The following is a 9,372-nucleotide window of genomic DNA, read 5'->3' as shown; positions in this document are numbered from 1 at the left end:
TGTTGGATAGGATACAGAATTGCTGGCGTGTGTGTGTGTGTGTGTGTGTGTGTGTGTGTGTGTGTGTGTGTGTGTTTGTCCATGTGCATGCACATTTATATGCATATATTTGTGTGCAAAGTTTCTGTTTCCAATAGACCAAGAGCTAATTTCTCTCTGTGGCACTAGTGTGTGTCAAGTGTGGTAAACATTTGAAGCAAATAGCACACAGGAATTGTCTGTGCATTGACTGTCCTCTTAATTATTTTTGACACTTTATCCTACTGTTGCTTCCTCTTTTCTTTGTGAAACACCTCCTAAATACAAGAGTGTTCATGACTTGTGACAACTTAGAAATACAAGTGAGGAGTATGAAGAAATGGCCCAGTGGAACTCAGTATAACACTATGGCAGAGGATTCATGCTTACTTCCCAGAACCTACATTAGGTATCTCAGAATTGCCTGTTACTCTGCTGTAGAGTTACCCATTGCCTCTGGATTCATTGGGCACCTGCACTCACATGTAAATGCCCCCATAAACACATAAACTAAAACATCATTTTATAAAGCAAAATAAGTGAATATTCATCAATCACCAAGGTTAAAATACAGGATGAATTATTCTACCTAAAATTCTGAATGCTTCTTCTCAAATAAATCCCCTGACAAACTGACAATTCCACATACTAATTTAATTTTCAAAGTTCCTTTCCTATTCTTTATGATTCTTCCACATATAATTAATCATTAAGTTTTTTGTGTTAGGCTTTGGTTTTGACAGTGACATAAATAAATTAATTCTGAACGTCTTCTTTAGAAGGATTGTATTATATAATATTTGTCAATCAGAATAGTGTATATACTTAATGGTATGGTGTGATATTTTGTACACACACACACATACACACACACACACACACACACATATATATATATATATATATATATATATATATATATATATATATATATATATATTCTGTTCCAGTTTCATTGTGTTACGGTGATAAAACACTTTAACTAAAAGCAGCTAGGGATATCTGGGTCCTTTTTGTTCTCTCTCCTCCCAACATGGCAGCCTCAGCAAAAAAAAAGAAGACTAAGAAGGGGAAGACCATCTCCCTAACAGCCTTTCTAGCTGAGGATGGTGGTACTGGTGGAGAAAGCACCTATGTCCCCAAACCAGTCAGCTGGGCTGACGAAACAGACGATCTGGAAGATGTGTCAACAACCTGGCACAGTAACAATGATGATGTGTACAGGGCACCTCCAATTGACCAATCCATCTTTCCTACCACTCCATGGGGCTGCTCAGTAACCCAATATCGACCGGAGCTGTCTTCCCAAATTGCCACCCTACAGTGCTTTTCTAGGGAACCTGCCCTATGATGTGACAGAAGACTCTATTAAGGAATTCTTTAGAGGATTAAATATCAGCACTGTATGCTTACCACGTGAAAACAGCAATCCAGACAGGTTGAAAGGCTTTGGCTATGCGGAGTTTGAGGACCTGGATTCTCTGCTCAGTGCTCTGAGTCTCAATGAAGAGTCTCTTGGTAACAGTAGAATTCCAATGGACGTTGCTAATCAAGCACAGGATAAAGACTGGGATGATCATTCTTTTGGTCAAGATAGATATCGGGATTCTGACAAAACAGACACAGACTGGAGGGCCCGTCCCGCCACCGACAGCTTTGATGACTAGCCACCTAGAAGAGGTGATGATAGCTTTGGAGACAAGTATCGAAATCGTTACGATTCAGACCAGTACCAGGACAGATACCGGGATGGGTACCGGGACGGCCCACACTGAGATATGTACCACTATGGGGCTGGGATCAATATGATGACCGAGGCAGCAGAGACTATGACCGAGGATATGACTCCCGGATAGGCAGTGGCAGGAGGGCATTTGGTAGTGGGTACCATAGGGATGATGACTATAGAGGAGGTGGGGACTGCTATGAAGACCAGCATGACAGAAGGGACGATCAATCATGGAGCTCCAGGGATGATTACCCTAGGGACGATTATAGGCATGATGACAGAGGTCCCCCTCAAAGACCCAAACTGAATCTAAAGCCTCGGAGTACTCCTAAGCAAGATGATTCCTCTGCTAGCACCTCCCAGTTCATTCGAGTGGCTTCTATCTTTGGAGGGGCAAAACCTGTGGACACAGCTGCTAGAGAAGGAGAAGTTGAGGAACGGCTACAGAAGGATCAGGAGAAGTTGCAGTGGCAGCTGGATGAGCCAAAACTAGACCGCCAGCCACAGGAGAGACACCCAAGTTGGCGAAGTGAAGAAACTCAGGAAAGAGAACAGTCGAGGACAGGAAGTGAGTCATCGCAGGCTGGGGCCTCAGCCACATCTGGCAGAAATCCATGAAGGAGAGAGAGTGAGAAGTCCCTGGAAAATGAAACCCTCAATAAAGAAGAAGACTGTCACTCTCCAACCTCCAAACCTCCTAAACCTGATCACCCTCTAAAGGTAATGTCAGCCCTTCCACCAAAGGAGAATGCATGGGGGAAGCAAGGCTCTAACCCTCCTGCTCGATCTCAGAGCTCAGACACAGAGCAGCAGTCCCCTACAAGTGGTGGAGGGAAGGTGGCTCCAACTCAGCCCTCTGAGGATGGACCATCAAGGAAAGATGAAGGTAAAATAGATGGGATGAGTGTCCCAAAAGGCCTAACTGGGAACTCCAGTTGTGGTCCCGGAGAAGGAGGGAACAAAGACCGCTGGAAGGAGTTGGATAGCAAAGATGGCAAAAAAGATCAAGACTCCAGATCTGCACCTGAGCCAAAGAAATCTGAGGAGAATCCAGCCTCTAAGTTCAGTTCTGCAAGCAAGTATGCTGCTCTCTCCGTAGATGGTGAAGATGAGAATGAGGGAGACGACCACACTGCGTAGACCTCCACGTGCTGTGCTTTCTTCTAGTCTCCACCCTGGAACATTCAAGAACAAATCAAACCTCTTTCCAGACAAGAAAAAATAAAACTTACCATCTCCTGAAGACCTTTCTTAACTTTTTTTTAATGAGATGAAATTGTTTTGCATGCTGCTACAGCCTTTTAAAGTATTGAAGTAACTGGAGAATCACCATTGCAGCCAGAGATGTGGCTACCGCTTTTGAATGGGGAAGTTGTGATGTGTTCTGATGATACCAGGTGGCTAGTGTGATGATACCAGGATACCTGTGTGACTAGTGCCTGGTGCTCCATTCAGCAGAAATGTCCTGACAGTGAGGCAATAGAGAAAGGTACAAGGAAGAGTGTGATGTCTACCTTTTAATTCTTATCCTGTGGTGGTACCTATGAATTCCCGAACCTCATCTGAATAAATTTCCCATCCTTGGAAAGGTAGATTTAGTTGTTCAAGTTCTTTTAGTCTCCCAGAGGCTGCCAGTCCTTCTACTTTAATTCTGACTTAACTGGGGCCAGCCTAGGGGGATTTTTTTTTTTGTTTTTTACCCCCCAAGAGGGTAATTGGGAGTGAGTCTACAGGTCACTAACAAGTAGTACTGCTTGGGGACCAAAATGAATGGGAAACTCAATCATGGTTTGAAAAGCTTTGAGGGAGTGATCAGTTATTTTATACCAGGTAGTAAGGGAAATGGCATGACCTCTGATAAACACATGAATAGAAGGATCATTTCCCTGATGAGGAAGCACGTAGCAGGTGTGGGAAATTCGTCTTCTAAAATCTGTCCTTTCTAAAGTTTTGAATATATCCACATTCTTTCAAAACCTTGTCACTCTGGTCGTCTCATGTTCTTGATGACACTGTCAGCCTTCCAAAAGCAGTCCCTGCTCTCACAGGCATTTTATCTTGGTCACCAGAAGCTGTGGCCTGAGGCTCTGTGGTATGTGGTGGTATTCTAATTGTACTGAAATGTGATTTTGATTGTATGTTAATAAATAAAGTTGCCTGGCGGTCAGAGCTATTAGAGCCATAGACAGAGTGTGGCGGTGGTGGCACACGCCTTTAATCCCATAGATCTCTGTGTGTTCAGGGATACACCCAGCATTGGAGACATATGCCTTTAAGACCTAGGGGGCTGTACATTCAGACAGTGACAAGGCAGTCACGTGTTTGGGATTACAACCAATGAGAAGGCAGAACAATAATACTATAAAAAAAGATGTACAGAAAGGATATAGCTCTCTTTCGGGAAGCTGGGACAGCAGAAGGAAGGGTGAGATTTTAGCTCTGAGTTCTGACCTCTTGGCTTTCTCTTTTACATTGTTTCTGTGTTTCTTATTTAATAAGACAGTTGGTTACATCTACAGTGGTATTGTTAATTCCTGCCACTTGTCTGTTCCTGCTGCTTTCACCACCCCCTTGCAGGTCAGAGTATTTCAATTGATGGACTTGGGTGGTAAATAGGGGTACATAAATGGGGAGAGTTGACTTAAAGGTCTTCAGCCTGGATTGGGGTGTTTCTATACTTTCTTTCACTGGAATCCCATGCTAGTGCTTGGGTTTGTAATGTGACCTAGACTGTGGTTTTCTGCTTAGAGGGGGGTTGGTTTCTTGACTTCCCTCAAGAATAAAGGATAATGCAAAGAACTATTGAATAAGGTCCTGGCTTCTCTTGCACAGTAGGTTGACCTGTCTGCTTTGATCTGCACCTTTGTGTAGGGGTCAGCTCCAAAGTGGGCAAGTTTCCTTGTTGTGGGACAGCAGGTACCTGCAAGCAGATGAGACCTTGTTCTTAATGTGCAAGCCCTAGGCCTGTTGTGCAGGAGCGCTGGTTTGGTATGCTGCAGCAGTGGGCATAGCAAGTCGCTTACCCTGTGGACTTGATTGGCTAGTAGCTAGAAAGTGGGCTTTTAGAGAGAGACCCACGGTTGAATGGGTTTTTTAAAACTGTTGGTTGTAGACAATGAAAAGGTCTTCATGTCTATTTCCCTTCCAGATAGTTGCACCAGAAGAAAGCTGTTCTGTCCTACTCTCCTACTTTGCTCCTCTGTTAAAATAAAAGCAGAGGTTGACTTATGTCCCGCTCCTGAATACATGTAAAATTTGTACAAAAATAATCTTCTATGAAAATAATTTTAATCTGTAGACATTACTTGGGAGATGTCTTGAGATGTAAAATCCCATCCTTTGGGTTGAGGTTTTTTTTGTTTTTCTCCAAATAAATCCAGTCTTTAAAGTTGAAAAGAAAAGCAGCTTGGGGATGAAAGGCTATATTTGTCTTAAATTTCCATGACACAATCCATCATTGAAGGTCCTAAGGGCAGGAGGAACTTGGAGCAGAAACCTCTGCGGATGAATGATGTTTGCTGGTTTGATTTCTTGGTAGCTCACTGGCTCATACTTAGTTAGTTTTCTCATACAATTCAAGACCACCTTCCCAGGAAATGGAACCTCCAACAGCAGAATGGGCCCTTCCACATCAATTATCAATCAGTATGGTTCCCTGGAGACATTCCCATAGGCCAAAATGATAAAAACTACTTACTTGATTTTCTCCCATGTGATCTAGGTGTGTCAAGTTGAAATGTAATGGTAACTAAGACAAAAATATATTATGATCAAATTAGTATAAATAACATGTCAGTTATCTCAAACATTTAAATTTCCTTTTATCATTGAGTACTTAAATCTTCTTTATTAGCTATTTTGAATTGTGCAGTTAATTATTGTCTCACATAGTAAACAGTACTATGTAACAGCATGTTACTCACTATGTTACCTAATTTTGTCCTCATTCACGAACCTGTTATTAGCATTCTTCCAACTATCCTTCTCAGCATTTGAAACCAAAATTCCCCTTTGATTCTATGAGACCAATTTTTAGTTTCCATATATGACTGAGAATATAGTTATTTTATGTTATATGTCAGACATATTTTTCTTAACAAAATATCTGCTGAGTTGATCAATGTTGTTTTAAAGGATTGGATTCATGCTTTTCTGTATCTTACTAGGCTGTTACCTTGTACATGTGTGTGACTACACAACCTATGTACGTAGCATCTCTTCTTTTCTTTGAAATGCCAGAAAAATTTTCTAGAGTTTAAGAGAAAAACAATAGGGTAGGCAAGCTGTAAATCTTAGCAGCTGTCAAAAAAGAAATGGAAACAAAGAAGAGAGAAATGTCTTTTGCAATGAAAGTTGGCAAGCAGCCAGATGGCAACAAGACAAAGTGCTTCAGAGGAAGAGTAAAATAGCCCAGAGTAACAGGAAAAGCAGATATAACTTTTAGCTAGTGTAGCTGAAGTTTTCTTCAGTCCTGCCTGTCCGACAGTCAGGACGAATCTCTTTCACTCACCAGTCCGGCAGCCACTCAGACCCAAACAAGTAAACACACAGAGACTTATATTGCTTACAAACTGTATAGTTGTGGCAGGCTTCTTGTTATCTAGTTCTTCTATCTTAAATTAACCCATTTCTATAAATCTATACCTTGCCACATGGCTTGTGGCTTACCAATATCTTACATGTTGGTACTCTTGGTGGAGGCTGGCAGCATCTTCTGACTCAACCTTCCTGTTCCCAGGATTCTTTTCTCTGCTTGTCCTGCCTATACTTCCTGCCTGGCTACTGGCCAATCAGCATTTTATTTATAGAGAGCAATATCCACAACAGGCTATTATCTTGAAAGAAGAGAAGATACGATAGAAGAAATGTTAGGACTTCATGCCCTTAGAAAGGCAGTCAGGCTGCATTGTAGTGGTTCACAATATCGCATGAGGTAACAAACAATAAGCATCTCTTCTGATAAGAAGCTTCTGGGAAGGAAACATCCATTAATTCACCAGAGGAATCTTCATTCCTTCCATCTTGTTTTTTGAGTGACTTGGGATCCCAGGTCCTCAACCAGGGCTAGAAATGGTACTTAGAACAAAATTCAAGTACTTTCATTTTTTGATAATTTAAATCCCAAAGAATTGCAAAGCTGGAGTTTACATTTCTAGTGATAACAGGAAAATGGGAGATGGAGTCCAAAACTTTAATAGCCTGAGACTGCTTTAGCTGTCCTACTCTCTGAAACCTGGAAGAACTATTTGAAAACCAGGCCAAAGAGCACAGCCCCAAACACTTCTAACATTTCTGGCCTCCAGCCAAGATAGCATCACCTATTATTTATCTACTCATAAATTAATATAAAGCACAGTCTTAACTACTGTGAATAGCACTGCATTAAAAATGAGATTGCTGAGAGTTCCAGGACACTGAATGCACATACAGTAGTATAATTGCCGGATCAAATGATATTTCTACTTTTAGTGTGTTTTTTGAAGATCCTCTGTATTGTTTTCCAAAATGATTATATTAGTTTATATTCTTACCAGCAATGTACAACACTTTTTATTTCCTATAAGTTAGCAATTTATCTTCAATTTCTTTTGATAATAGATCAGTTTTTATACCCTAGTCAGACATTTGCCTATCTAATTTGAAGGTATACACATTTTATTAGATAATTCTTTTGGTAATTAAGGTGTTTGATTACCTTATACATTCTGAAAATATTGTCTCCTACTCTTCCTGTTGTCTTGATTCTATTGATTCTATGTTTTTCTGAACAGGTCTTCAGTTAACTTGTTCATTTCATTCAGAATAAGCCATTGAGATTCTGATGATAGGCCCCATTCTTCTTTTATTATATATAGTATATCTGCAAAGTATTTTTCTAGTATTTGAACCAACAGTATTGTGTTAGATCAATTGCTAAATGGTCTTATTAATAAAAACCCAGAGCCAGATATTGGGGTTAAAAACCTAAGAGATCAGAGGAATAGGAAAAGCCATGCCAACCTCACCTTACAAGCCCTCAGTCTTCAAAGACACCTTCTTCCTGTATACCCCTATATGCCTTTCTATTCTGCATCTCAATTCCTCTCTCTGCCCAGATACATCATTTTCTGTCTGCCTGTACAAACGTCCAGACCTCTATGGTTAGTGTTGGTATTAAAGGCAAGTGTTATCATGCCTGGCTCTTTTCCCCAGTGTAGCCTTGAACTCACAGAGATCTGGATGGATCTCTGCCTCCTGAATGCTACGATAAAAGCATGTGCTACCATTGCCTGACTTCTATGTTTACAATAGTGGCTGGCTTTTTCCTCTGATCCTCAGATAAGCTTTATTAGGGTAAACAATATTTTGGGGAACACAATATATCACCACAGTATTGGAATTTCTTAGTTTTTTGTTAAACAAGAAGAATCTATACTACTATCATTAGAGAAGCACAGAATCAGAAATTTGTATTTTGCAAGATCTTCAAAATCTTAATCTGTCTGTTAAAATTTAAGTGGCATTTCACTAATTATAATGTAATATGTGAACTATACCATTAATATATCTAGTGAGCAAATTAAATAATATTATTAATTGCTGCCTTCCAATTTATGAAATTTAGATATGTTATTACCTCTTTGCTTTAATATTCTTTAAGCTATTCAACAGACATAGATTGTATGATGATTTTGACACAAAACACAGCTCTCAATGCAAAGGGAACAGGAGTTTTTTCTAGAGCCTATTTGAGCAACAATGGCCTGGTAATACAGATTTTAGGTACCCCAAATTCCATATTATAACATGCAAGCAGCATTACAAGTTTTCATAGTGTTTCCACAAATAAATGCAATTTTAAAGTACATTTATGGGTACAACAGAGATACAATTATAGCAATATTGAAGTATAGGAATCTCTCTTATAGGCCTCATAATACATGATGACATTCTCAGTTTCTGGGTTTGTGGAAGTTAGCAGTCTGGTAAAGTAAGAGGTTCCAAATAGACTTTTATCTATTTATTCTTAGGATGTTAGTTTCAACACAGAAGTGGGTCAGGAATGGCTATTCTGGAGGCAAAAGATAGGCCTAAATAAGAGAATGCACTTTGGGGCCTGCAATATTCCAACCACTTCAAATCACTGCAGCTTTTACAGACACATATTCTTTCCAGGACTTTTCCTTGACAAGTACTACATGACAAGAATTTGAGGAAAAAGAAACAGAAAATTGATTATGGTGCTTTGAATGAGATATCCTCCTTAAGTCTCAAGCATTTGAATAAGTGGTCCCCAGTTGTTGGCTACTTAGGAGAGATAAGTTGTGGCCCAGTTGGAGGAGATTTCACTGGTGACATGCTGTCATGTTTTAAAAGCCCCATTCCATTCCCCACTGTGCACCATCTCTAGTTCCTGTTTGTAGACTGGGATGGGAGCTCTCAGTTGGGTCTATAGCACCATGCCTGCTTGTCTTTGCCATGCTTTCTGCTATGATGGTCATGGACTTCTAGCTTTCTGGAACTGTAAACAGCCACTATTAAACACTTTGTTCTATAAGTTGCCTTGGTTCTGCCTGAACTGAATATACCAGGTTGAACTCAATCCCCAGGAGAGTGCTTGCCCTGGAGGAGGTGGGAATGGGGGG

General features: G+C 40.4%; 1 pseudogene; it reads left to right on the top strand.

The window, feature by feature from the left end:
- Window positions 1-1,051: 1,051 nt before the first annotated feature.
- Window positions 1,052-3,902, top strand: LOC102925628 (eukaryotic translation initiation factor 4B pseudogene; annotated as a pseudogene).
- The last annotated feature ends 5,470 nt before the right edge of the window (window positions 3,903-9,372 follow it).

Source organism: Peromyscus maniculatus, chromosome X, assembly GCF_049852395.1.
Source record: "Peromyscus maniculatus bairdii isolate BWxNUB_F1_BW_parent chromosome X, HU_Pman_BW_mat_3.1, whole genome shotgun sequence".
NCBI lineage: Eukaryota > Metazoa > Chordata > Mammalia > Rodentia > Cricetidae > Peromyscus > Peromyscus maniculatus.
Note: the sequence above shows the minus strand (reverse complement) of the source record. Positions and strands in the feature narration are given on the sequence as shown.